General features: G+C 51.9%; 16 non-coding genes across 16 annotated transcripts; all 16 read left to right on the top strand.

The window, feature by feature from the left end:
* Positions 1-1,025: 1,025 nt before the first annotated feature.
* On the top strand, positions 1,026-1,144 carry LOC132810490 (5S ribosomal RNA). Its single transcript, XR_009642870.1, has one exon. It is a non-coding gene; the product is annotated as a 5S ribosomal RNA (ribosomal RNA).
* Positions 1,145-2,679: 1,535 nt separating this feature from the next.
* LOC132810489 (5S ribosomal RNA) lies at positions 2,680-2,798 on the top strand. Its single transcript, XR_009642869.1, has one exon. It is a non-coding gene; the product is annotated as a 5S ribosomal RNA (ribosomal RNA).
* A 1,524-nt stretch (positions 2,799-4,322) lies between these two features.
* Positions 4,323-4,441, top strand: LOC132810488 (5S ribosomal RNA). The gene has a single exon (XR_009642868.1). It is a non-coding gene; the product is annotated as a 5S ribosomal RNA (ribosomal RNA).
* Positions 4,442-5,970: 1,529 nt separating this feature from the next.
* On the top strand, positions 5,971-6,089 carry LOC132810487 (5S ribosomal RNA). Its single transcript, XR_009642867.1, has one exon. It is a non-coding gene; the product is annotated as a 5S ribosomal RNA (ribosomal RNA).
* A 1,527-nt stretch (positions 6,090-7,616) lies between these two features.
* On the top strand, positions 7,617-7,735 carry LOC132810486 (5S ribosomal RNA). Its single transcript, XR_009642866.1, has one exon. It is a non-coding gene; the product is annotated as a 5S ribosomal RNA (ribosomal RNA).
* Positions 7,736-9,265: 1,530 nt separating this feature from the next.
* Positions 9,266-9,384, top strand: LOC132810485 (5S ribosomal RNA). The gene has a single exon (XR_009642865.1). It is a non-coding gene; the product is annotated as a 5S ribosomal RNA (ribosomal RNA).
* Positions 9,385-10,922: 1,538 nt separating this feature from the next.
* On the top strand, positions 10,923-11,041 carry LOC132810484 (5S ribosomal RNA). Its single transcript, XR_009642864.1, has one exon. It is a non-coding gene; the product is annotated as a 5S ribosomal RNA (ribosomal RNA).
* A 1,528-nt stretch (positions 11,042-12,569) lies between these two features.
* On the top strand, positions 12,570-12,688 carry LOC132810483 (5S ribosomal RNA). The gene has a single exon (XR_009642863.1). It is a non-coding gene; the product is annotated as a 5S ribosomal RNA (ribosomal RNA).
* A 1,536-nt stretch (positions 12,689-14,224) lies between these two features.
* On the top strand, positions 14,225-14,343 carry LOC132810482 (5S ribosomal RNA). Its single transcript, XR_009642862.1, has one exon. It is a non-coding gene; the product is annotated as a 5S ribosomal RNA (ribosomal RNA).
* Positions 14,344-15,874: 1,531 nt separating this feature from the next.
* LOC132810481 (5S ribosomal RNA) lies at positions 15,875-15,993 on the top strand. Its single transcript, XR_009642861.1, has one exon. It is a non-coding gene; the product is annotated as a 5S ribosomal RNA (ribosomal RNA).
* A 1,527-nt stretch (positions 15,994-17,520) lies between these two features.
* On the top strand, positions 17,521-17,639 carry LOC132810479 (5S ribosomal RNA). The gene has a single exon (XR_009642859.1). It is a non-coding gene; the product is annotated as a 5S ribosomal RNA (ribosomal RNA).
* A 1,526-nt stretch (positions 17,640-19,165) lies between these two features.
* On the top strand, positions 19,166-19,284 carry LOC132810478 (5S ribosomal RNA). The gene has a single exon (XR_009642858.1). It is a non-coding gene; the product is annotated as a 5S ribosomal RNA (ribosomal RNA).
* Positions 19,285-20,816: 1,532 nt separating this feature from the next.
* Positions 20,817-20,935, top strand: LOC132810477 (5S ribosomal RNA). Its single transcript, XR_009642857.1, has one exon. It is a non-coding gene; the product is annotated as a 5S ribosomal RNA (ribosomal RNA).
* A 1,531-nt stretch (positions 20,936-22,466) lies between these two features.
* On the top strand, positions 22,467-22,585 carry LOC132810476 (5S ribosomal RNA). The gene has a single exon (XR_009642856.1). It is a non-coding gene; the product is annotated as a 5S ribosomal RNA (ribosomal RNA).
* A 1,526-nt stretch (positions 22,586-24,111) lies between these two features.
* Positions 24,112-24,230, top strand: LOC132810475 (5S ribosomal RNA). The gene has a single exon (XR_009642855.1). It is a non-coding gene; the product is annotated as a 5S ribosomal RNA (ribosomal RNA).
* Positions 24,231-25,762: 1,532 nt separating this feature from the next.
* LOC132810474 (5S ribosomal RNA) lies at positions 25,763-25,881 on the top strand. Its single transcript, XR_009642854.1, has one exon. It is a non-coding gene; the product is annotated as a 5S ribosomal RNA (ribosomal RNA).
* Positions 25,882-27,057: the final 1,176 nt, after the last annotated feature.

Below are 27,057 nucleotides of genomic sequence, written 5' to 3'. Positions count from 1 at the left end.
TATTTTTAAGCAGTGTCCTCTGTTTCGGCACTCACCCAGCAGCGGAAACATGTTTCCTGCCGCCAGAGTGTCCAATCCTTTGATGATCTGAAATGTCTCAATCAGATCCCCTCTCAGTCTTCTAAACTCGAGGGTACACACAAGCCCAGTCCTCCAGTCTTTCAGTGTAAGGTAATCCCGCCAGTCCAGGAATTGACCTGGTGAACCTACGCTGCATTCCCTCAATAGCCAGAATCAAATCTGGAGAGCAGAACTGCACACAGTACTCCAGGTGTGGTCTCACCAGGGCCCTGTACAGCTGCAAAAGAACCTCTTTGCTTCTATACTCCATCCCTCTTGTTATGAAGGCCAGCATGCTATTAGCCTTCTTCACTACCTGCTGTACCTGCATGCTTACCTTCATTGAGTGGTGTACAGGAACCCCCAGATCTCTCTGTCCTGCCCCTTGACCTAAATTGATTCCATTTAGGTAGTAATCTGCCTTCCACCAAAGTGGGTAACCATTGATTTATCCACATTAAATTGCATCTGGCCACTCACCTAACTTGTCCAGGTCACCCTGTAATCTGCTAACATCCTGATGACATTTCACCCTGCCAGCCAGCTTAGTATCATCAGCAAATTTGCTAATGTTATGGCTAATAGCATCTTGTAGATGGTTAAGATATATGGTAAAAAGCTGCGGTGCCAGTAGTGATCCCTGCGGTACCCCCCTGGCCACTGCCTGCCATTGGGAAAGGGAGGCGTGGAGGAGTGCGGAAGGATGAGAGAATGCAGGCTGCAGCCTGATGAAGCAGGGGGAGGGCTTGCAGTTGGCCTGCGTGGGATGTGGGAGACTACAGGAGCCTGGTGGGCAAGGGCTGGCTGAAAGGCAGCTGGAGGGACGGAGGGAGGGAAGCACGCACAGAGGAGGAAGAGCAAAGAGAAAAGAGAAAAAAAAAACAAAGGGGATAAAGAGAAAGAGCAGCAAAGAAAATGTGGCTGGCCAGCACGCCTTGAAGTAGGGAGAAAAGGAAGGGGCCGGTGCCTACGGCCATACTAGTCTGAAAACGCCCGATCTCGTCTGATCTCGGAAGCTAAGCAGACTCAGGCCTGGTTAGTACTTGGATGGGAGACCGCCTGGGAATACCAGGTGCAGTAGGCTTTTTCCGCCAGCAGGGGCTGCTCAAGTCACCCCTCTGCACTTGTGTTGTGCCACGCAATGGAGCGGCAGGTTATTTTTGCTGCTGCTGCTGCTGCTGCTGCTGCTGTGCCGGCCATCAGTCGCCTGCAGGCACCAGACAGGGAGGGGAGGAGAGCGGAGCGCTGCCGAAATCAGCGAGAAAGACGGAAAGAAAGGGATTGGGGCTGCACGCTGTCTGCGGGTGGCAGTCAGGAAAGGAGGACAATAGGTGCAGGAGTTGGCCATTCTGCCTTTCGAGCCTGCACCACCATTCAATATGATCATGGCTGATCATCCTTAATCAGTATCCTGTTCCTGCCTTATCTCCGTAACCCTTGATTCCACTATCCTTGAGAGCTCTATGCAACTCTTTCTTAAATGAATCCAGAGACTGGGCCTCCACTGCCCTCTGGGGCAGAGCATTCCACACAGCCACCACTCTCTGGGTGAAGAAGTTTCTCCTCATCTCTGTCCTAAATGGTCTACCCCGTATTTTTAAGCAGTGTCCTCTGTTTCGGCACTCACCCAGCAGCGGAAACATGTTTCCTGCCGCCAGAGTGTCCAATCCTTTGATGATCTGAAATGTCTCAATCAGATCCCCTCTCAGTCTTCTAAACTCGAGGGTACACACAAGCCCAGTCGCTCCAGTCTTTCAGTGTAAGGTAATCCCGCCAGTCCAGGAATTGACCTGGTGAACCTACGCTGCATTCCCTCAATAGCCAGAATCAAATCTGGAGAGCAGAACTGCACACAGTACTCCAGGTGTGGTCTCACCAGGGCCCTGTACAGCTGCAAAAGAACCTCTTTGCTTCTATACTCCATCCCTCTTGTTATGAAGGCCAGCATGCTATTAGCCTTCTTCACTACCTGCTGTACCTGCATGCTTACCTTCATTGAGTGGTGTACAGGAACCCCCAGATCTCTCTGTCCTGCCCCTTGACCTAAATTGATTCCATTTAGGTAGTAATCTGCCTTCCACCAAAGTGGGTAACCATTGATTTATCCACATTAAATTGCATCTGGCCACTCACCTAACTTGTCCAGGTCACCCTGTAATCTGCTAACATCCTGATGACATTTCACCCTGCCAGCCAGCTTAGTATCATCAGCAAATTTGCTAATGTTATGGCTAATAGCATCTTGTAGATGGTTAAGATATATGGTAAAAAGCTGCGGTGCCAGTAGTGATCCCTGCGGTACCCCCCTGGCCACTGCCTGCCATTGGGAAAGGGAGGCGTGGAGGAGTGCGGAAGGATGAGAGAATGCAGGCTGCAGCCTGATGAAGCAGGGGGAGGGCTTGCAGTTGGCCTGCGTGGGGATGTGGGAGACTACAGGAGCCTGGTGGGCAAGGGCTGGCTGAAAGGCAGCTGGAGGGACGGAGGGAGGGAAGCACGCACAGAGGAGGAAGAGCAAAGAGAAAAGAGAAAAAAAAAACAAAGGGGATAAAGAGAAAGAGCAGCAAAGAAAATGTGGCTGGCCAGCACGCCTTGAAGTAGGGAGAAAAGGAAGGGGCCGGTGCCTACGGCCATACTAGTCTGAAAACGCCCGATCTCGTCTGATCTCGGAAGCTAAGCAGACTCAGGCCTGGTTAGTACTTGGATGGGAGACCGCCTGGGAATACCAGGTGCAGTAGGCTTTTTCCGCCAGCAGGGGCTGCTCAAGTCACCCCTCTGCACTTGTGTTGTGCCACGCAATGGAGCGGCAGGTTATTTTTGCTGCTGCTGCTGCTGCTGCCGGCCATCAGTCGCCTGCAGGCACCAGACAGGGAGGGGAGGAGAGCGGAGCGCTGCCGAAATCAGCGAGAAAGACGGAAAGAAAGGGATTGGGGCTGCACGCTGTCTGCGGGTGGCAGTCAGGAAAGGAGGACAATAGGTGCAGGAGTTGGCCATTCTGCCTTTCGAGCCTGCACCACCATTCAATATGATCATGGCTGATCATCCTTAATCAGTATCCTGTTCCTGCCTTATCTCCGTAACCCTTGATTCCACTATCCTTGAGAGCTCTATGCAACTCTTTCTTAAATGAATCCAGAGACTGGGCCTCCACTGCCCTCTGGGGCAGAGCATTCCACACAGCCACCACTCTCTGGGTGAAGAAGTTTCTCCTCATCTCTGTCCTAAATGGTCTACCCCGTATTTTTAAGCAGTGTCCTCTGTTTCGGCACTCACCCAGCAGCGGAAACATGTTTCCTGCCGCCAGAGTGTCCAATCCTTTGATGATCTGAAATGTCTCAATCAGATCCCCTCTCAGTCTTCTAAACTCGAGGGTACACACAAGCCCAGTCGCTCCAGTCTTTCAGTGTAAGGTAATCCCGCCAGTCCAGGAATTGACCTGGTGAACCTACGCTGCATTCCCTCAATAGCCAGAATCAAATCTGGAGAGCAGAACTGCACACAGTACTCCAGGTGTGGTCTCACCAGGGCCCTGTACAGCTGCAAAAGAACCTCTTTGCTTCTATACTCCATCCCTCTTGTTATGAAGGCCAGCATGCTATTAGCCTTCTTCACTACCTGCTGTACCTGCATGCTTACCTTCATTGAGTGGTGTACAGGAACCCCCAGATCTCTCTGTCCTGCCCCTTGACCTAAATTGATTCCATTTAGGTAGTAATCTGCCTTCCACCAAAGTGGGTAACCATTGATTTATCCACATTAAATTGCATCTGGCCACTCACCTAACTTGTCCAGGTCACCCTGTAATCTGCTAACATCCTGATGACATTTCACCCTGCCAGCCAGCTTAGTATCATCAGCAAATTTGCTAATGTTATGGCTAATAGCATCTTGTAGATGGTTAAGATATATGGTAAAAAGCTGCGGTGCCAGTAGTGATCCCTGCGGTACCCCCCTGGCCACTGCCTGCCATTGGGAAAGGGAGGCGTGGAGGAGTGCGGAAGGATGAGAGAATGCAGGCTGCAGCCTGATGAAGCAGGGGGAGGGCTTGCAGTTGGCCTGCGTGGGGATGTGGGAGACTACAGGAGCCTGGTGGGCAAGGGCTGGCTGAAAGGCAGCTGGAGGGACGGAGGGAGGGAAGCACGCACAGAGGAGGAAGAGCAAAGAGAAAAGAGAAAAAAAAAACAAAGGGGATAAAGAGAAAGAGCAGCAAAGAAAATGTGGCTGGCCAGCACGCCTTGAAGTAGGGAGAAAAGGAAGGGGCCGGTGCCTACGGCCATACTAGTCTGAAAACGCCCGATCTCGTCTGATCTCGGAAGCTAAGCAGACTCAGGCCTGGTTAGTACTTGGATGGGAGACCGCCTGGGAATACCAGGTGCAGTAGGCTTTTTCCGCCAGCAGGGGCTGCTCAAGTCACCCCTCTGCACTTGTGTTGTGCCACGCAATGGAGCGGCAGGTTATTTTTGCTGCTGCTGCTGCTGCTGCTGTGCCGGCCATCAGTCGCCTGCAGGCACCAGACAGGGAGGGGAGGAGAGCGGAGCGCTGCCGAAATCAGCGAGAAAGACGGAAAGAAAGGGATTGGGGCTGCACGCTGTCTGCGGGTGGCAGTCAGGAAAGGAGGACAATAGGTGCAGGAGTTGGCCATTCTGCCTTTCGAGCCTGCACCACCATTCAATATGATCATGGCTGATCATCCTTAATCAGTATCCTGTTCCTGCCTTATCTCCGTAACCCTTGATTCCACTATCCTTGAGAGCTCTATGCAACTCTTTCTTAAATGAATCCAGAGACTGGGCCTCCACTGCCCTCTGGGGCAGAGCATTCCACACAGCCACCACTCTCTGGGTGAAGAAGTTTCTCCTCATCTCTGTCCTAAATGGTCTACCCCGTATTTTTAAGCAGTGTCCTCTGTTTCGGCACTCACCCAGCAGCGGAAACATGTTTCCTGCCGCCAGAGTGTCCAATCCTTTGATGATCTGAAATGTCTCAATCAGATCCCCTCTCAGTCTTCTAAACTCGAGGGTACACACAAGCCCAGTCGCTCCAGTCTTTCAGTGTAAGGTAATCCCGCCAGTCCAGGAATTGACCTGGTGAACCTACGCTGCATTCCCTCAATAGCCAGAATCAAATCTGGAGAGCAGAACTGCACACAGTACTCCAGGTGTGGTCTCACCAGGGCCCTGTACAGCTGCAAAAGAACCTCTTTGCTTCTATACTCCATCCCTCTTGTTATGAAGGCCAGCATGCTATTAGCCTTCTTCACTACCTGCTGTACCTGCATGCTTACCTTCATTGAGTGGTGTACAGGAACCCCCAGATCTCTCTGTCCTGCCCCTTGACCTAAATTGATTCCATTTAGGTAGTAATCTGCCTTCCACCAAAGTGGGTAACCATTGATTTATCCACATTAAATTGCATCTGGCCACTCACCTAACTTGTCCAGGTCACCCTGTAATCTGCTAACATCCTGATGACATTTCACCCTGCCAGCCAGCTTAGTATCATCAGCAAATTTGCTAATGTTATGGCTAATAGCATCTTGTAGATGGTTAAGATATATGGTAAAAAGCTGCGGTGCCAGTAGTGATCCCTGCGGTACCCCCCTGGCCACTGCCTGCCATTGGGAAAGGGAGGCGTGGAGGAGTGCGGAAGGATGAGAGAATGCAGGCTGCAGCCTGATGAAGCAGGGGGAGGGCTTGCAGTTGGCCTGCGTGGGGATGTGGGAGACTACAGGAGCCTGGTGGGCAAGGGCTGGCTGAAAGGCAGCTGGAGGGACGGAGGGAGGGAAGCACGCACAGAGGAGGAAGAGCAAAGAGAAAAGAGAAAAAAAAAACAAAGGGGATAAAGAGAAAGAGCAGCAAAGAAAATGTGGCTGGCCAGCACGCCTTGAAGTAGGGAGAAAAGGAAGGGGCCGGTGCCTACGGCCATACTAGTCTGAAAACGCCCGATCTCGTCTGATCTCGGAAGCTAAGCAGACTCAGGCCTGGTTAGTACTTGGATGGGAGACCGCCTGGGAATACCAGGTGCAGTAGGCTTTTTCCGCCAGCAGGGGCTGCTCAAGTCACCCCTCTGCACTTGTGTTGTGCCACGCAATGGAGCGGCAGGTTATTTTTTGCTGCTGCTGCTGCTGCTGTGCCGGCCATCAGTCGCCTGCAGGCACCAGACAGGGAGGGGAGGAGAGCGGAGCGCTGCCGAAATCAGCGAGAAAGACGGAAAGAAAGGGATTGGGGCTGCACGCTGTCTGCGGGTGGCAGTCAGGAAAGGAGGACAATAGGTGCAGGAGTTGGCCATTCTGCCTTTCGAGCCTGCACCACCATTCAATATGATCATGGCTGATCATCCTTAATCAGTATCCTGTTCCTGCCTTATCTCCGTAACCCTTGATTCCACTATCCTTGAGAGCTCTATGCAACTCTTTCTTAAATGAATCCAGAGACTGGGCCTCCACTGCCCTCTGGGGCAGAGCATTCCACACAGCCACCACTCTCTGGGTGAAGAAGTTTCTCCTCATCTCTGTCCTAAATGGTCTACCCCGTATTTTTAAGCAGTGTCCTCTGTTTCGGCACTCACCCAGCAGCGGAAACATGTTTCCTGCCGCCAGAGTGTCCAATCCTTTGATGATCTGAAATGTCTCAATCAGATCCCCTCTCAGTCTTCTAAACTCGAGGGTACACACAAGCCCAGTCGCTCCAGTCTTTCAGTGTAAGGTAATCCCGCCAGTCCAGGAATTGACCTGGTGAACCTACGCTGCATTCCCTCAATAGCCAGAATCAAATCTGGAGAGCAGAACTGCACACAGTACTCCAGGTGTGGTCTCACCAGGGCCCTGTACAGCTGCAAAAGAACCTCTTTGCTTCTATACTCCATCCCTCTTGTTATGAAGGCCAGCATGCTATTAGCCTTCTTCACTACCTGCTGTACCTGCATGCTTACCTTCATTGAGTGGTGTACAGGAACCCCCAGATCTCTCTGTCCTGCCCCTTGACCTAAATTGATTCCATTTAGGTAGTAATCTGCCTTCCACCAAAGTGGGTAACCATTGATTTATCCACATTAAATTGCATCTGGCCACTCACCTAACTTGTCCAGGTCACCCTGTAATCTGCTAACATCCTGATGACATTTCACCCTGCCAGCCAGCTTAGTATCATCAGCAAATTTGCTAATGTTATGGCTAATAGCATCTTGTAGATGGTTAAGATATATGGTAAAAAGCTGCGGTGCCAGTAGTGATCCCTGCGGTACCCCCCTGGCCACTGCCTGCCATTGGGAAAGGGAGGCGTGGAGGAGTGCGGAAGGATGAGAGAATGCAGGCTGCAGCCTGATGAAGCAGGGGGAGGGCTTGCAGTTGGCCTGCGTGGGGATGTGGGAGACTACAGGAGCCTGGTGGGCAAGGGCTGGCTGAAAGGCAGCTGGAGGGACGGAGGGAGGGAAGCACGCACAGAGGAGGAAGAGCAAAGAGAAAAGAGAAAAAAAAAACAAAGGGGATAAAGAGAAAGAGCAGCAAAGAAAATGTGGCTGGCCAGCACGCCTTGAAGTAGGGAGAAAAGGAAGGGGCCGGTGCCTACGGCCATACTAGTCTGAAAACGCCCGATCTCGTCTGATCTCGGAAGCTAAGCAGACTCAGGCCTGGTTAGTACTTGGATGGGAGACCGCCTGGGAATACCAGGTGCAGTAGGCTTTTTCCGCCAGCAGGGGCTGCTCAAGTCACCCCTCTGCACTTGTGTTGTGCCACGCAATGGAGCGGCAGGTTATTTTTGCTGCTGCTGCTGCTGCTGCTGCTGCCGGCCATCAGTCGCCTGCAGGCACCAGACAGGGAGGGGAGGAGAGCGGAGCGCTGCCGAAATCAGCGAGAAAGACGGAAAGAAAGGGATTGGGGCTGCACGCTGTCTGCGGGTGGCAGTCAGGAAAGGAGGACAATAGGTGCAGGAGTTGGCCATTCTGCCTTTCGAGCCTGCACCACCATTCAATATGATCATGGCTGATCATCCTTAATCAGTATCCTGTTCCTGCCTTATCTCCGTAACCCTTGATTCCACTATCCTTGAGAGCTCTATGCAACTCTTTCTTAAATGAATCCAGAGACTGGGCCTCCACTGCCCTCTGGGGCAGAGCATTCCACACAGCCACCACTCTCTGGGTGAAGAAGTTTCTCCTCATCTCTGTCCTAAATGGTCTACCCCGTATTTTTAAGCAGTGTCCTCTGTTTCGGCACTCACCCAGCAGCGGAAACATGTTTCCTGCCGCCAGAGTGTCCAATCCTTTGATGATCTGAAATGTCTCAATCAGATCCCCTCTCAGTCTTCTAAACTCGAGGGTACACACAAGCCCAGTCGCTCCAGTCTTTCAGTGTAAGGTAATCCCGCCAGTCCAGGAATTGACCTGGTGAACCTACGCTGCATTCCCTCAATAGCCAGAATCAAATCTGGAGAGCAGAACTGCACACAGTACTCCAGGTGTGGTCTCACCAGGGCCCTGTACAGCTGCAAAAGAACCTCTTTGCTTCTATACTCCATCCCTCTTGTTATGAAGGCCAGCATGCTATTAGCCTTCTTCACTACCTGCTGTACCTGCATGCTTACCTTCATTGAGTGGTGTACAGGAACCCCCAGATCTCTCTGTCCTGCCCCTTGACCTAAATTGATTCCATTTAGGTAGTAATCTGCCTTCCACCAAAGTGGGTAACCATTGATTTATCCACATTAAATTGCATCTGGCCACTCACCTAACTTGTCCAGGTCACCCTGTAATCTGCTAACATCCTGATGACATTTCACCCTGCCAGCCAGCTTAGTATCATCAGCAAATTTGCTAATGTTATGGCTAATAGCATCTTGTAGATGGTTAAGATATATGGTAAAAAGCTGCGGTGCCAGTAGTGATCCCTGCGGTACCCCCCTGGCCACTGCCTGCCATTGGGAAAGGGAGGCGTGGAGGAGTGCGGAAGGATGAGAGAATGCAGGCTGCAGCCTGATGAAGCAGGGGGAGGGCTTGCAGTTGGCCTGCGTGGGGATGTGGGAGACTACAGGAGCCTGGTGGGCAAGGGCTGGCTGAAAGGCAGCTGGAGGGACGGAGGGAGGGAAGCACGCACAGAGGAGGAAGAGCAAAGAGAAAAGAGAAAAAAAAAACAAAGGGGATAAAGAGAAAGAGCAGCAAAGAAAATGTGGCTGGCCAGCACGCCTTGAAGTAGGGAGAAAAGGAAGGGGCCGGTGCCTACGGCCATACTAGTCTGAAAACGCCCGATCTCGTCTGATCTCGGAAGCTAAGCAGACTCAGGCCTGGTTAGTACTTGGATGGGAGACCGCCTGGGAATACCAGGTGCAGTAGGCTTTTTCCGCCAGCAGGGGCTGCTCAAGTCACCCCTCTGCACTTGTGTTGTGCCACGCAATGGAGCGGCAGGTTATTTTTGCTGCTGCTGCTGCTGCTGCTGCTGCTGCTGTGCCGGCCATCAGTCGCCTGCAGGCACCAGACAGGGAGGGGAGGAGAGCGGAGCGCTGCCGAAATCAGCGAGAAAGACGGAAAGAAAGGGATTGGGGCTGCACGCTGTCTGCGGGTGGCAGTCAGGAAAGGAGGACAATAGGTGCAGGAGTTGGCCATTCTGCCTTTCGAGCCTGCACCACCATTCAATATGATCATGGCTGATCATCCTTAATCAGTATCCTGTTCCTGCCTTATCTCCGTAACCCTTGATTCCACTATCCTTGAGAGCTCTATGCAACTCTTTCTTAAATGAATCCAGAGACTGGGCCTCCACTGCCCTCTGGGGCAGAGCATTCCACACAGCCACCACTCTCTGGGTGAAGAAGTTTCTCCTCATCTCTGTCCTAAATGGTCTACCCCGTATTTTTAAGCAGTGTCCTCTGTTTCGGCACTCACCCAGCAGCGGAAACATGTTTCCTGCCGCCAGAGTGTCCAATCCTTTGATGATCTGAAATGTCTCAATCAGATCCCCTCTCAGTCTTCTAAACTCGAGGGTACACACAAGCCCAGTCGCTCCAGTCTTTCAGTGTAAGGTAATCCCGCCAGTCCAGGAATTGACCTGGTGAACCTACGCTGCATTCCCTCAATAGCCAGAATCAAATCTGGAGAGCAGAACTGCACACAGTACTCCAGGTGTGGTCTCACCAGGGCCCTGTACAGCTGCAAAAGAACCTCTTTGCTTCTATACTCCATCCCTCTTGTTATGAAGGCCAGCATGCTATTAGCCTTCTTCACTACCTGCTGTACCTGCATGCTTACCTTCATTGAGTGGTGTACAGGAACCCCCAGATCTCTCTGTCCTGCCCCTTGACCTAAATTGATTCCATTTAGGTAGTAATCTGCCTTCCACCAAAGTGGGTAACCATTGATTTATCCACATTAAATTGCATCTGGCCACTCACCTAACTTGTCCAGGTCACCCTGTAATCTGCTAACATCCTGATGACATTTCACCCTGCCAGCCAGCTTAGTATCATCAGCAAATTTGCTAATGTTATGGCTAATAGCATCTTGTAGATGGTTAAGATATATGGTAAAAAGCTGCGGTGCCAGTAGTGATCCCTGCGGTACCCCCCTGGCCACTGCCTGCCATTGGGAAAGGGAGGCGTGGAGGAGTGCGGAAGGATGAGAGAATGCAGGCTGCAGCCTGATGAAGCAGGGGGAGGGCTTGCAGTTGGCCTGCGTGGGGATGTGGGAGACTACAGGAGCCTGGTGGGCAAGGGCTGGCTGAAAGGCAGCTGGAGGGACGGAGGGAGGGAAGCACGCACAGAGGAGGAAGAGCAAAGAGAAAAGAGAAAAAAAAAACAAAGGGGATAAAGAGAAAGAGCAGCAAAGAAAATGTGGCTGGCCAGCACGCCTTGAAGTAGGGAGAAAAGGAAGGGGCCGGTGCCTACGGCCATACTAGTCTGAAAACGCCCGATCTCGTCTGATCTCGGAAGCTAAGCAGACTCAGGCCTGGTTAGTACTTGGATGGGAGACCGCCTGGGAATACCAGGTGCAGTAGGCTTTTTCCGCCAGCAGGGGCTGCTCAAGTCACCCCTCTGCACTTGTGTTGTGCCACGCAATGGAGCGGCAGGTTATTTTGCTGCTGCTGCTGCTGCTGCTGTGCCGGCCATCAGTCGCCTGCAGGCACCAGACAGGGAGGGGAGGAGAGCGGAGCGCTGCCGAAATCAGCGAGAAAGACGGAAAGAAAGGGATTGGGGCTGCACGCTGTCTGCGGGTGGCAGTCAGGAAAGGAGGACAATAGGTGCAGGAGTTGGCCATTCTGCCTTTCGAGCCTGCACCACCATTCAATATGATCATGGCTGATCATCCTTAATCAGTATCCTGTTCCTGCCTTATCTCCGTAACCCTTGATTCCACTATCCTTGAGAGCTCTATGCAACTCTTTCTTAAATGAATCCAGAGACTGGGCCTCCACTGCCCTCTGGGGCAGAGCATTCCACACAGCCACCACTCTCTGGGTGAAGAAGTTTCTCCTCATCTCTGTCCTAAATGGTCTACCCCGTATTTTTAAGCAGTGTCCTCTGTTTCGGCACTCACCCAGCAGCGGAAACATGTTTCCTGCCGCCAGAGTGTCCAATCCTTTGATGATCTGAAATGTCTCAATCAGATCCCCTCTCAGTCTTCTAAACTCGAGGGTACACACAAGCCCAGTCGCTCCAGTCTTTCAGTGTAAGGTAATCCCGCCAGTCCAGGAATTGACCTGGTGAACCTACGCTGCATTCCCTCAATAGCCAGAATCAAATCTGGAGAGCAGAACTGCACACAGTACTCCAGGTGTGGTCTCACCAGGGCCCTGTACAGCTGCAAAAGAACCTCTTTGCTTCTATACTCCATCCCTCTTGTTATGAAGGCCAGCATGCTATTAGCCTTCTTCACTACCTGCTGTACCTGCATGCTTACCTTCATTGAGTGGTGTACAGGAACCCCCAGATCTCTCTGTCCTGCCCCTTGACCTAAATTGATTCCATTTAGGTAGTAATCTGCCTTCCACCAAAGTGGGTAACCATTGATTTATCCACATTAAATTGCATCTGGCCACTCACCTAACTTGTCCAGGTCACCCTGTAATCTGCTAACATCCTGATGACATTTCACCCTGCCAGCCAGCTTAGTATCATCAGCAAATTTGCTAATGTTATGGCTAATAGCATCTTGTAGATGGTTAAGATATATGGTAAAAAGCTGCGGTGCCAGTAGTGATCCCTGCGGTACCCCCCTGGCCACTGCCTGCCATTGGGAAAGGGAGGCGTGGAGGAGTGCGGAAGGATGAGAGAATGCAGGCTGCAGCCTGATGAAGCAGGGGGAGGGCTTGCAGTTGGCCTGCGTGGGGATGTGGGAGACTACAGGAGCCTGGTGGGCAAGGGCTGGCTGAAAGGCAGCTGGAGGGACGGAGGGAGGGAAGCACGCACAGAGGAGGAAGAGCAAAGAGAAAAGAGAAAAAAAAAACAAAGGGGATAAAGAGAAAGAGCAGCAAAGAAAATGTGGCTGGCCAGCACGCCTTGAAGTAGGGAGAAAAGGAAGGGGCCGGTGCCTACGGCCATACTAGTCTGAAAACGCCCGATCTCGTCTGATCTCGGAAGCTAAGCAGACTCAGGCCTGGTTAGTACTTGGATGGGAGACCGCCTGGGAATACCAGGTGCAGTAGGCTTTTTCCGCCAGCAGGGGCTGCTCAAGTCACCCCTCTGCACTTGTGTTGTGCCACGCAATGGAGCGGCAGGTTATTTGCTGCTGCTGCTGCTGCTGCTGCTGCTGCTGTGCCGGCCATCAGTCGCCTGCAGGCACCAGACAGGGAGGGGAGGAGAGCGGAGCGCTGCCGAAATCAGCGAGAAAGACGGAAAGAAAGGGATTGGGGCTGCACGCTGTCTGCGGGTGGCAGTCAGGAAAGGAGGACAATAGGTGCAGGAGTTGGCCATTCTGCCTTTCGAGCCTGCACCACCATTCAATATGATCATGGCTGATCATCCTTAATCAGTATCCTGTTCCTGCCTTATCTCCGTAACCCTTGATTCCACTATCCTTGAGAGCTCTATGCAACTCTTTCTTAAATGAATCCAGAGACTGGGCCTCCACTGCCCTCTGGGGCAGAGCATTCCACACAGCCACCACTCTCTGGGTGAAGAAGTTTCTCCTCATCTCTGTCCTAAATGGTCTACCCCGTATTTTTAAGCAGTGTCCTCTGTTTCGGCACTCACCCAGCAGCGGAAACATGTTTCCTGCCGCCAGAGTGTCCAATCCTTTGATGATCTGAAATGTCTCAATCAGATCCCCTCTCAGTCTTCTAAACTCGAGGGTACACACAAGCCCAGTCGCTCCAGTCTTTCAGTGTAAGGTAATCCCGCCAGTCCAGGAATTGACCTGGTGAACCTACGCTGCATTCCCTCAATAGCCAGAATCAAATCTGGAGAGCAGAACTGCACACAGTACTCCAGGTGTGGTCTCACCAGGGCCCTGTACAGCTGCAAAAGAACCTCTTTGCTTCTATACTCCATCCCTCTTGTTATGAAGGCCAGCATGCTATTAGCCTTCTTCACTACCTGCTGTACCTGCATGCTTACCTTCATTGAGTGGTGTACAGGAACCCCCAGATCTCTCTGTCCTGCCCCTTGACCTAAATTGATTCCATTTAGGTAGTAATCTGCCTTCCACCAAAGTGGGTAACCATTGATTTATCCACATTAAATTGCATCTGGCCACTCACCTAACTTGTCCAGGTCACCCTGTAATCTGCTAACATCCTGATGACATTTCACCCTGCCAGCCAGCTTAGTATCATCAGCAAATTTGCTAATGTTATGGCTAATAGCATCTTGTAGATGGTTAAGATATATGGTAAAAAGCTGCGGTGCCAGTAGTGATCCCTGCGGTACCCCCCTGGCCACTGCCTGCCATTGGGAAAGGGAGGCGTGGAGGAGTGCGGAAGGATGAGAGAATGCAGGCTGCAGCCTGATGAAGCAGGGGGAGGGCTTGCAGTTGGCCTGCGTGGGGATGTGGGAGACTACAGGAGCCTGGTGGGCAAGGGCTGGCTGAAAGGCAGCTGGAGGGACGGAGGGAGGGAAGCACGCACAGAGGAGGAAGAGCAAAGAGAAAAGAGAAAAAAAAAACAAAGGGGATAAAGAGAAAGAGCAGCAAAGAAAATGTGGCTGGCCAGCACGCCTTGAAGTAGGGAGAAAAGGAAGGGGCCGGTGCCTACGGCCATACTAGTCTGAAAACGCCCGATCTCGTCTGATCTCGGAAGCTAAGCAGACTCAGGCCTGGTTAGTACTTGGATGGGAGACCGCCTGGGAATACCAGGTGCAGTAGGCTTTTTCCGCCAGCAGGGGCTGCTCAAGTCACCCCTCTGCACTTGTGTTGTGCCACGCAATGGAGCGGCAGGTTATTTTGCTGCTGCTGCTGCTGCTGCTGCTGTGCCGGCCATCAGTCGCCTGCAGGCACCAGACAGGGAGGGGAGGAGAGCGGAGCGCTGCCGAAATCAGCGAGAAAGACGGAAAGAAAGGGATTGGGGCTGCACGCTGTCTGCGGGTGGCAGTCAGGAAAGGAGGACAATAGGTGCAGGAGTTGGCCATTCTGCCTTTCGAGCCTGCACCACCATTCAATATGATCATGGCTGATCATCCTTAATCAGTATCCTGTTCCTGCCTTATCTCCGTAACCCTTGATTCCACTATCCTTGAGAGCTCTATGCAACTCTTTCTTAAATGAATCCAGAGACTGGGCCTCCACTGCCCTCTGGGGCAGAGCATTCCACACAGCCACCACTCTCTGGGTGAAGAAGTTTCTCCTCATCTCTGTCCTAAATGGTCTACCCCGTATTTTTAAGCAGTGTCCTCTGTTTCGGCACTCACCCAGCAGCGGAAACATGTTTCCTGCCGCCAGAGTGTCCAATCCTTTGATGATCTGAAATGTCTCAATCAGATCCCCTCTCAGTCTTCTAAACTCGAGGGTACACACAAGCCCAGTCGCTCCAGTCTTTCAGTGTAAGGTAATCCCGCCAGTCCAGGAATTGACCTGGTGAACCTACGCTGCATTCCCTCAATAGCCAGAATCAAATCTGGAGAGCAGAACTGCACACAGTACTCCAGGTGTGGTCTCACCAGGGCCCTGTACAGCTGCAAAAGAACCTCTTTGCTTCTATACTCCATCCCTCTTGTTATGAAGGCCAGCATGCTATTAGCCTTCTTCACTACCTGCTGTACCTGCATGCTTACCTTCATTGAGTGGTGTACAGGAACCCCCAGATCTCTCTGTCCTGCCCCTTGACCTAAATTGATTCCATTTAGGTAGTAATCTGCCTTCCACCAAAGTGGGTAACCATTGATTTATCCACATTAAATTGCATCTGGCCACTCACCTAACTTGTCCAGGTCACCCTGTAATCTGCTAACATCCTGATGACATTTCACCCTGCCAGCCAGCTTAGTATCATCAGCAAATTTGCTAATGTTATGGCTAATAGCATCTTGTAGATGGTTAAGATATATGGTAAAAAGCTGCGGTGCCAGTAGTGATCCCTGCGGTACCCCCCTGGCCACTGCCTGCCATTGGGAAAGGGAGGCGTGGAGGAGTGCGGAAGGATGAGAGAATGCAGGCTGCAGCCTGATGAAGCAGGGGGAGGGCTTGCAGTTGGCCTGCGTGGGGATGTGGGAGACTACAGGAGCCTGGTGGGCAAGGGCTGGCTGAAAGGCAGCTGGAGGGACGGAGGGAGGGAAGCACGCACAGAGGAGGAAGAGCAAAGAGAAAAGAGAAAAAAAAAACAAAGGGGATAAAGAGAAAGAGCAGCAAAGAAAATGTGGCTGGCCAGCACGCCTTGAAGTAGGGAGAAAAGGAAGGGGCCGGTGCCTACGGCCATACTAGTCTGAAAACGCCCGATCTCGTCTGATCTCGGAAGCTAAGCAGACTCAGGCCTGGTTAGTACTTGGATGGGAGACCGCCTGGGAATACCAGGTGCAGTAGGCTTTTTCCGCCAGCAGGGGCTGCTCAAGTCACCCCTCTGCACTTGTGTTGTGCCACGCAATGGAGCGGCAGGTTATTTTTGCTGCTGCTGCTGCTGCTGCTGCCGGCCATCAGTCGCCTGCAGGCACCAGACAGGGAGGGGAGGAGAGCGGAGCGCTGCCGAAATCAGCGAGAAAGACGGAAAGAAAGGGATTGGGGCTGCACGCTGTCTGCGGGTGGCAGTCAGGAAAGGAGGACAATAGGTGCAGGAGTTGGCCATTCTGCCTTTCGAGCCTGCACCACCATTCAATATGATCATGGCTGATCATCCTTAATCAGTATCCTGTTCCTGCCTTATCTCCGTAACCCTTGATTCCACTATCCTTGAGAGCTCTATGCAACTCTTTCTTAAATGAATCCAGAGACTGGGCCTCCACTGCCCTCTGGGGCAGAGCATTCCACACAGCCACCACTCTCTGGGTGAAGAAGTTTCTCCTCATCTCTGTCCTAAATGGTCTACCCCGTATTTTTAAGCAGTGTCCTCTGTTTCGGCACTCACCCAGCAGCGGAAACATGTTTCCTGCCGCCAGAGTGTCCAATCCTTTGATGATCTGAAATGTCTCAATCAGATCCCCTCTCAGTCTTCTAAACTCGAGGGTACACACAAGCCCAGTCGCTCCAGTCTTTCAGTGTAAGGTAATCCCGCCAGTCCAGGAATTGACCTGGTGAACCTACGCTGCATTCCCTCAATAGCCAGAATCAAATCTGGAGAGCAGAACTGCACACAGTACTCCAGGTGTGGTCTCACCAGGGCCCTGTACAGCTGCAAAAGAACCTCTTTGCTTCTATACTCCATCCCTCTTGTTATGAAGGCCAGCATGCTATTAGCCTTCTTCACTACCTGCTGTACCTGCATGCTTACCTTCATTGAGTGGTGTACAGGAACCCCCAGATCTCTCTGTCCTGCCCCTTGACCTAAATTGATTCCATTTAGGTAGTAATCTGCCTTCCACCAAAGTGGGTAACCATTGATTTATCCACATTAAATTGCATCTGGCCACTCACCTAACTTGTCCAGGTCACCCTGTAATCTGCTAACATCCTGATGACATTTCACCCTGCCAGCCAGCTTAGTATCATCAGCAAATTTGCTAATGTTATGGCTAATAGCATCTTGTAGATGGTTAAGATATATGGTAAAAAGCTGCGGTGCCAGTAGTGATCCCTGCGGTACCCCCCTGGCCACTGCCTGCCATTGGGAAAGGGAGGCGTGGAGGAGTGCGGAAGGATGAGAGAATGCAGGCTGCAGCCTGATGAAGCAGGGGGAGGGCTTGCAGTTGGCCTGCGTGGGGATGTGGGAGACTACAGGAGCCTGGTGGGCAAGGGCTGGCTGAAAGGCAGCTGGAGGGACGGAGGGAGGGAAGCACGCACAGAGGAGGAAGAGCAAAGAGAAAAGAGAAAAAAAAAACAAAGGGGATAAAGAGAAAGAGCAGCAAAGAAAATGTGGCTGGCCAGCACGCCTTGAAGTAGGGAGAAAAGGAAGGGGCCGGTGCCTACGGCCATACTAGTCTGAAAACGCCCGATCTCGTCTGATCTCGGAAGCTAAGCAGACTCAGGCCTGGTTAGTACTTGGATGGGAGACCGCCTGGGAATACCAGGTGCAGTAGGCTTTTTCCGCCAGCAGGGGCTGCTCAAGTCACCCCTCTGCACTTGTGTTGTGCCACGCAATGGAGCGGCAGGTTTATTTTGCTGCTGCTGCTGCTGCTGTGCCGGCCATCAGTCGCCTGCAGGCACCAGACAGGGAGGGGAGGAGAGCGGAGCGCTGCCGAAATCAGCGAGAAAGACGGAAAGAAAGGGATTGGGGCTGCACGCTGTCTGCGGGTGGCAGTCAGGAAAGGAGGACAATAGGTGCAGGAGTTGGCCATTCTGCCTTTCGAGCCTGCACCACCATTCAATATGATCATGGCTGATCATCCTTAATCAGTATCCTGTTCCTGCCTTATCTCCGTAACCCTTGATTCCACTATCCTTGAGAGCTCTATGCAACTCTTTCTTAAATGAATCCAGAGACTGGGCCTCCACTGCCCTCTGGGGCAGAGCATTCCACACAGCCACCACTCTCTGGGTGAAGAAGTTTCTCCTCATCTCTGTCCTAAATGGTCTACCCCGTATTTTTAAGCAGTGTCCTCTGTTTCGGCACTCACCCAGCAGCGGAAACATGTTTCCTGCCGCCAGAGTGTCCAATCCTTTGATGATCTGAAATGTCTCAATCAGATCCCCTCTCAGTCTTCTAAACTCGAGGGTACACACAAGCCCAGTCGCTCCAGTCTTTCAGTGTAAGGTAATCCCGCCAGTCCAGGAATTGACCTGGTGAACCTACGCTGCATTCCCTCAATAGCCAGAATCAAATCTGGAGAGCAGAACTGCACACAGTACTCCAGGTGTGGTCTCACCAGGGCCCTGTACAGCTGCAAAAGAACCTCTTTGCTTCTATACTCCATCCCTCTTGTTATGAAGGCCAGCATGCTATTAGCCTTCTTCACTACCTGCTGTACCTGCATGCTTACCTTCATTGAGTGGTGTACAGGAACCCCCAGATCTCTCTGTCCTGCCCCTTGACCTAAATTGATTCCATTTAGGTAGTAATCTGCCTTCCACCAAAGTGGGTAACCATTGATTTATCCACATTAAATTGCATCTGGCCACTCACCTAACTTGTCCAGGTCACCCTGTAATCTGCTAACATCCTGATGACATTTCACCCTGCCAGCCAGCTTAGTATCATCAGCAAATTTGCTAATGTTATGGCTAATAGCATCTTGTAGATGGTTAAGATATATGGTAAAAAGCTGCGGTGCCAGTAGTGATCCCTGCGGTACCCCCCTGGCCACTGCCTGCCATTGGGAAAGGGAGGCGTGGAGGAGTGCGGAAGGATGAGAGAATGCAGGCTGCAGCCTGATGAAGCAGGGGGAGGGCTTGCAGTTGGCCTGCGTGGGGATGTGGGAGACTACAGGAGCCTGGTGGGCAAGGGCTGGCTGAAAGGCAGCTGGAGGGACGGAGGGAGGGAAGCACGCACAGAGGAGGAAGAGCAAAGAGAAAAGAGAAAAAAAAAACAAAGGGGATAAAGAGAAAGAGCAGCAAAGAAAATGTGGCTGGCCAGCACGCCTTGAAGTAGGGAGAAAAGGAAGGGGCCGGTGCCTACGGCCATACTAGTCTGAAAACGCCCGATCTCGTCTGATCTCGGAAGCTAAGCAGACTCAGGCCTGGTTAGTACTTGGATGGGAGACCGCCTGGGAATACCAGGTGCAGTAGGCTTTTTCCGCCAGCAGGGGCTGCTCAAGTCACCCCTCTGCACTTGTGTTGTGCCACGCAATGGAGCGGCAGGTTATTTTTGCTGCTGCTGCTGCTGCTGCTGCTGTGCCGGCCATCAGTCGCCTGCAGGCACCAGACAGGGAGGGGAGGAGAGCGGAGCGCTGCCGAAATCAGCGAGAAAGACGGAAAGAAAGGGATTGGGGCTGCACGCTGTCTGCGGGTGGCAGTCAGGAAAGGAGGACAATAGGTGCAGGAGTTGGCCATTCTGCCTTTCGAGCCTGCACCACCATTCAATATGATCATGGCTGATCATCCTTAATCAGTATCCTGTTCCTGCCTTATCTCCGTAACCCTTGATTCCACTATCCTTGAGAGCTCTATGCAACTCTTTCTTAAATGAATCCAGAGACTGGGCCTCCACTGCCCTCTGGGGCAGAGCATTCCACACAGCCACCACTCTCTGGGTGAAGAAGTTTCTCCTCATCTCTGTCCTAAATGGTCTACCCCGTATTTTTAAGCAGTGTCCTCTGTTTCGGCACTCACCCAGCAGCGGAAACATGTTTCCTGCCGCCAGAGTGTCCAATCCTTTGATGATCTGAAATGTCTCAATCAGATCCCCTCTCAGTCTTCTAAACTCGAGGGTACACACAAGCCCAGTCGCTCCAGTCTTTCAGTGTAAGGTAATCCCGCCAGTCCAGGAATTGACCTGGTGAACCTACGCTGCATTCCCTCAATAGCCAGAATCAAATCTGGAGAGCAGAACTGCACACAGTACTCCAGGTGTGGTCTCACCAGGGCCCTGTACAGCTGCAAAAGAACCTCTTTGCTTCTATACTCCATCCCTCTTGTTATGAAGGCCAGCATGCTATTAGCCTTCTTCACTACCTGCTGTACCTGCATGCTTACCTTCATTGAGTGGTGTACAGGAACCCCCAGATCTCTCTGTCCTGCCCCTTGACCTAAATTGATTCCATTTAGGTAGTAATCTGCCTTCCACCAAAGTGGGTAACCATTGATTTATCCACATTAAATTGCATCTGGCCACTCACCTAACTTGTCCAGGTCACCCTGTAATCTGCTAACATCCTGATGACATTTCACCCTGCCAGCCAGCTTAGTATCATCAGCAAATTTGCTAATGTTATGGCTAATAGCATCTTGTAGATGGTTAAGATATATGGTAAAAAGCTGCGGTGCCAGTAGTGATCCCTGCGGTACCCCCCTGGCCACTGCCTGCCATTGGGAAAGGGAGGCGTGGAGGAGTGCGGAAGGATGAGAGAATGCAGGCTGCAGCCTGATGAAGCAGGGGGAGGGCTTGCAGTTGGCCTGCGTGGGGATGTGGGAGACTACAGGAGCCTGGTGGGCAAGGGCTGGCTGAAAGGCAGCTGGAGGGACGGAGGGAGGGAAGCACGCACAGAGGAGGAAGAGCAAAGAGAAAAGAGAAAAAAAAAACAAAGGGGATAAAGAGAAAGAGCAGCAAAGAAAATGTGGCTGGCCAGCACGCCTTGAAGTAGGGAGAAAAGGAAGGGGCCGGTGCCTACGGCCATACTAGTCTGAAAACGCCCGATCTCGTCTGATCTCGGAAGCTAAGCAGACTCAGGCCTGGTTAGTACTTGGATGGGAGACCGCCTGGGAATACCAGGTGCAGTAGGCTTTTTCCGCCAGCAGGGGCTGCTCAAGTCACCCCTCTGCACTTGTGTTGTGCCACGCAATGGAGCGGCAGGTTATTTTGCTGCTGCTGCTGCTGCTGCTGCTGTGCCGGCCATCAGTCGCCTGCAGGCACCAGACAGGGAGGGGAGGAGAGCGGAGCGCTGCCGAAATCAGCGAGAAAGACGGAAAGAAAGGGATTGGGGCTGCACGCTGTCTGCGGGTGGCAGTCAGGAAAGGAGGACAATAGGTGCAGGAGTTGGCCATTCTGCCTTTCGAGCCTGCACCACCATTCAATATGATCATGGCTGATCATCCTTAATCAGTATCCTGTTCCTGCCTTATCTCCGTAACCCTTGATTCCACTATCCTTGAGAGCTCTATGCAACTCTTTCTTAAATGAATCCAGAGACTGGGCCTCCACTGCCCTCTGGGGCAGAGCATTCCACACAGCCACCACTCTCTGGGTGAAGAAGTTTCTCCTCATCTCTGTCCTAAATGGTCTACCCCGTATTTTTAAGCAGTGTCCTCTGTTTCGGCACTCACCCAGCAGCGGAAACATGTTTCCTGCCGCCAGAGTGTCCAATCCTTTGATGATCTGAAATGTCTCAATCAGATCCCCTCTCAGTCTTCTAAACTCGAGGGTACACACAAGCCCAGTCGCTCCAGTCTTTCAGTGTAAGGTAATCCCGCCAGTCCAGGAATTGACCTGGTGAACCTACGCTGCATTCCCTCAATAGCCAGAATCAAATCTGGAGAGCAGAACTGCACACAGTACTCCAGGTGTGGTCTCACCAGGGCCCTGTACAGCTGCAAAAGAACCTCTTTGCTTCTATACTCCATCCCTCTTGTTATGAAGGCCAGCATGCTATTAGCCTTCTTCACTACCTGCTGTACCTGCATGCTTACCTTCATTGAGTGGTGTACAGGAACCCCCAGATCTCTCTGTCCTGCCCCTTGACCTAAATTGATTCCATTTAGGTAGTAATCTGCCTTCCACCAAAGTGGGTAACCATTGATTTATCCACATTAAATTGCATCTGGCCACTCACCTAACTTGTCCAGGTCACCCTGTAATCTGCTAACATCCTGATGACATTTCACCCTGCCAGCCAGCTTAGTATCATCAGCAAATTTGCTAATGTTATGGCTAATAGCATCTTGTAGATGGTTAAGATATATGGTAAAAAGCTGCGGTGCCAGTAGTGATCCCTGCGGTACCCCCCTGGCCACTGCCTGCCATTGGGAAAGGGAGGCGTGGAGGAGTGCGGAAGGATGAGAGAATGCAGGCTGCAGCCTGATGAAGCAGGGGGAGGGCTTGCAGTTGGCCTGCGTGGGGATGTGGGAGACTACAGGAGCCTGGTGGGCAAGGGCTGGCTGAAAGGCAGCTGGAGGGACGGAGGGAGGGAAGCACGCACAGAGGAGGAAGAGCAAAGAGAAAAGAGAAAAAAAAAACAAAGGGGATAAAGAGAAAGAGCAGCAAAGAAAATGTGGCTGGCCAGCACGCCTTGAAGTAGGGAGAAAAGGAAGGGGCCGGTGCCTACGGCCATACTAGTCTGAAAACGCCCGATCTCGTCTGATCTCGGAAGCTAAGCAGACTCAGGCCTGGTTAGTACTTGGATGGGAGACCGCCTGGGAATACCAGGTGCAGTAGGCTTTTTCCGCCAGCAGGGGCTGCTCAAGTCACCCCTCTGCACTTGTGTTGTGCCACGCAATGGAGCGGCAGGTTATTTTTGCTGCTGCTGCTGCTGCTGTGCCGGCCATCAGTCGCCTGCAGGCACCAGACAGGGAGGGGAGGAGAGCGGAGCGCTGCCGAAATCAGCGAGAAAGACGGAAAGAAAGGGATTGGGGCTGCACGCTGTCTGCGGGTGGCAGTCAGGAAAGGAGGACAATAGGTGCAGGAGTTGGCCATTCTGCCTTTCGAGCCTGCACCACCATTCAATATGATCATGGCTGATCATCCTTAATCAGTATCCTGTTCCTGCCTTATCTCCGTAACCCTTGATTCCACTATCCTTGAGAGCTCTATGCAACTCTTTCTTAAATGAATCCAGAGACTGGGCCTCCACTGCCCTCTGGGGCAGAGCATTCCACACAGCCACCACTCTCTGGGTGAAGAAGTTTCTCCTCATCTCTGTCCTAAATGGTCTACCCCGTATTTTTAAGCAGTGTCCTCTGTTTCGGCACTCACCCAGCAGCGGAAACATGTTTCCTGCCGCCAGAGTGTCCAATCCTTTGATGATCTGAAATGTCTCAATCAGATCCCCTCTCAGTCTTCTAAACTCGAGGGTACACACAAGCCCAGTCGCTCCAGTCTTTCAGTGTAAGGTAATCCCGCCAGTCCAGGAATTGACCTGGTGAACCTACGCTGCATTCCCTCAATAGCCAGAATCAAATCTGGAGAGCAGAACTGCACACAGTACTCCAGGTGTGGTCTCACCAGGGCCCTGTACAGCTGCAAAAGAACCTCTTTGCTTCTATACTCCATCCCTCTTGTTATGAAGGCCAGCATGCTATTAGCCTTCTTCACTACCTGCTGTACCTGCATGCTTACCTTCATTGAGTGGTGTACAGGAACCCCCAGATCTCTCTGTCCTGCCCCTTGACCTAAATTGATTCCATTTAGGTAGTAATCTGCCTTCCACCAAAGTGGGTAACCATTGATTTATCCACATTAAATTGCATCTGGCCACTCACCTAACTTGTCCAGGTCACCCTGTAATCTGCTAACATCCTGATGACATTTCACCCTGCCAGCCAGCTTAGTATCATCAGCAAATTTGCTAATGTTATGGCTAATAGCATCTTGTAGATGGTTAAGATATATGGTAAAAAGCTGCGGTGCCAGTAGTGATCCCTGCGGTACCCCCCTGGCCACTGCCTGCCATTGGGAAAGGGAGGCGTGGAGGAGTGCGGAAGGATGAGAGAATGCAGGCTGCAGCCTGATGAAGCAGGGGGAGGGCTTGCAGTTGGCCTGCGTGGGGATGTGGGAGACTACAGGAGCCTGGTGGGCAAGGGCTGGCTGAAAGGCAGCTGGAGGGACGGAGGGAGGGAAGCACGCACAGAGGAGGAAGAGCAAAGAGAAAAGAGAAAAAAAAAACAAAGGGGATAAAGAGAAAGAGCAGCAAAGAAAATGTGGCTGGCCAGCACGCCTTGAAGTAGGGAGAAAAGGAAGGGGCCGGTGCCTACGGCCATACTAGTCTGAAAACGCCCGATCTCGTCTGATCTCGGAAGCTAAGCAGACTCAGGCCTGGTTAGTACTTGGATGGGAGACCGCCTGGGAATACCAGGTGCAGTAGGCTTTTTCCGCCAGCAGGGGCTGCTCAAGTCACCCCTCTGCACTTGTGTTGTGCCACGCAATGGAGCGGCAGGTTATTTTTGCTGCTGCTGCTGCTGCTGCTGCTGTGCCGGCCATCAGTCGCCTGCAGGCACCAGACAGGGAGGGGAGGAGAGCGGAGCGCTGCCGAAATCAGCGAGAAAGACGGAAAGAAAGGGATTGGGGCTGCACGCTGTCTGCGGGTGGCAGTCAGGAAAGGAGGACAATAGGTGCAGGAGTTGGCCATTCTGCCTTTCGAGCCTGCACCACCATTCAATATGATCATGGCTGATCATCCTTAATCAGTATCCTGTTCCTGCCTTATCTCCGTAACCCTTGATTCCACTATCCTTGAGAGCTCTATGCAACTCTTTCTTAAATGAATCCAGAGACTGGGCCTCCACTGCCCTCTGGGGCAGAGCATTCCACACAGCCACCACTCTCTGGGTGAAGAAGTTTCTCCTCATCTCTGTCCTAAATGGTCTACCCCGTATTTTTAAGCAGTGTCCTCTGTTTCGGCACTCACCCAGCAGCGGAAACATGTTTCCTGCCGCCAGAGTGTCCAATCCTTTGATGATCTGAAATGTCTCAATCAGATCCCCTCTCAGTCTTCTAAACTCGAGGGTACACACAAGCCCAGTCGCTCCAGTCTTTCAGTGTAAGGTAATCCCGCCAGTCCAGGAATTGACCTGGTGAACCTACGCTGCATTCCCTCAATAGCCAGAATCAAATCTGGAGAGCAGAACTGCACACAGTACTCCAGGTGTGGTCTCACCAGGGCCCTGTACAGCTGCAAAAGAACCTCTTTGCTTCTATACTCCATCCCTCTTGTTATGAAGGCCAGCATGCTATTAGCCTTCTTCACTACCTGCTGTACCTGCATGCTTACCTTCATTGAGTGGTGTACAGGAACCCCCAGATCTCTCTGTCCTGCCCCTTGACCTAAATTGATTCCATTTAGGTAGTAATCTGCCTTCCACCAAAGTGGGTAACCATTGATTTATCCACATTAAATTGCATCTGGCCACTCACCTAACTTGTCCAGGTCACCCTGTAATCTGCTAACATCCTGATGACATTTCACCCTGCCAGCCAGCTTAGTATCATCAGCAAATTTGCTAATGTTATGGCTAATAGCATCTTGTAGATGGTTAAGATATATGGTAAAAAGCTGCGGTGCCAGTAGTGATCCCTGCGGTACCCCCCTGGCCACTGCCTGCCATTGGGAAAGGGAGGCGTGGAGGAGTGCGGAAGGATGAGAGAATGCAGGCTGCAGCCTGATGAAGCAGGGGGAGGGCTTGCAGTTGGCCTGCGTGGGGATGTGGGAGACTACAGGAGCCTGGTGGGCAAGGGCTGGCTGAAAGGCAGCTGGAGGGACGGAGGGAGGGAAGCACGCACAGAGGAGGAAGAGCAAAGAGAAAAGAGAAAAAAAAAACAAAGGGGATAAAGAGAAAGAGCAGCAAAGAAAATGTGGCTGGCCAGCACGCCTTGAAGTAGGGAGAAAAGGAAGGGGCCGGTGCCTACGGCCATACTAGTCTGAAAACGCCCGATCTCGTCTGATCTCGGAAGCTAAGCAGACTCAGGCCTGGTTAGTACTTGGATGGGAGACCGCCTGGGAATACCAGGTGCAGTAGGCTTTTTCCGCCAGCAGGGGCTGCTCAAGTCACCCCTCTGCACTTGTGTTGTGCCACGCAATGGAGCGGCAGGTTATTTTTGCTGCTGCTGCTGCTGCTGCTGCTGTGCCGGCCATCAGTCGCCTGCAGGCACCAGACAGGGAGGGGAGGAGAGCGGAGCGCTGCCGAAATCAGCGAGAAAGACGGAAAGAAAGGGATTGGGGCTGCACGCTGTCTGCGGGTGGCAGTCAGGAAAGGAGGACAATAGGTGCAGGAGTTGGCCATTCTGCCTTTCGAGCCTGCACCACCATTCAATATGATCATGGCTGATCATCCTTAATCAGTATCCTGTTCCTGCCTTATCTCCGTAACCCTTGATTCCACTATCCTTGAGAGCTCTATGCAACTCTTTCTTAAATGAATCCAGAGACTGGGCCTCCACTGCCCTCTGGGGCAGAGCATTCCACACAGCCACCACTCTCTGGGTGAAGAAGTTTCTCCTCATCTCTGTCCTAAATGGTCTACCCCGTATTTTTAAGCAGTGTCCTCTGTTTCGGCACTCACCCAGCAGCGGAAACATGTTTCCTGCCGCCAGAGTGTCCAATCCTTTGATGATCTGAAATGTCTCAATCAGATCCCCTCTCAGTCTTCTAAACTCGAGGGTACACACAAGCCCAGTCGCTCCAGTCTTTCAGTGTAAGGTAATCCCGCCAGTCCAGGAATTGACCTGGTGAACCTACGCTGCATTCCCTCAATAGCCAGAATCAAATCTGGAGAGCAGAACTGCACACAGTACTCCAGGTGTGGTCTCACCAGGGCCCTGTACAGCTGCAAAAGAACCTCTTTGCTTCTATACTCCATCCCTCTTGTTATGAAGGCCAGCATGCTATTAGCCTTCTTCACTACCTGCTGTACCTGCATGCTTACCTTCATTGAGTGGTGTACAGGAACCCCCAGATCTCTCTGTCCTGCCCCTTGACCTAAATTGATTCCATTTAGGTAGTAATCTGCCTTCCACCAAAGTGGGTAACCATTGATTTATCCACATTAAATTGCATCTGGCCACTCACCTAACTTGTCCAGGTCACCCTGTAATCTGCTAACATCCTGATGACATTTCACCCTGCCAGCCAGCTTAGTATCATCAGCAAATTTGCTAATGTTATGGCTAATAGCATCTTGTAGATGGTTAAGATATAT

This window comes from Hemiscyllium ocellatum, unplaced genomic scaffold (genome assembly GCF_020745735.1).
Source record: "Hemiscyllium ocellatum isolate sHemOce1 unplaced genomic scaffold, sHemOce1.pat.X.cur. scaffold_1758_pat_ctg1, whole genome shotgun sequence".
Taxonomy (NCBI): Eukaryota; Metazoa; Chordata; class Chondrichthyes; order Orectolobiformes; family Hemiscylliidae; genus Hemiscyllium; species Hemiscyllium ocellatum.
Note: the sequence above shows the minus strand (reverse complement) of the source record. Positions and strands in the feature narration are given on the sequence as shown.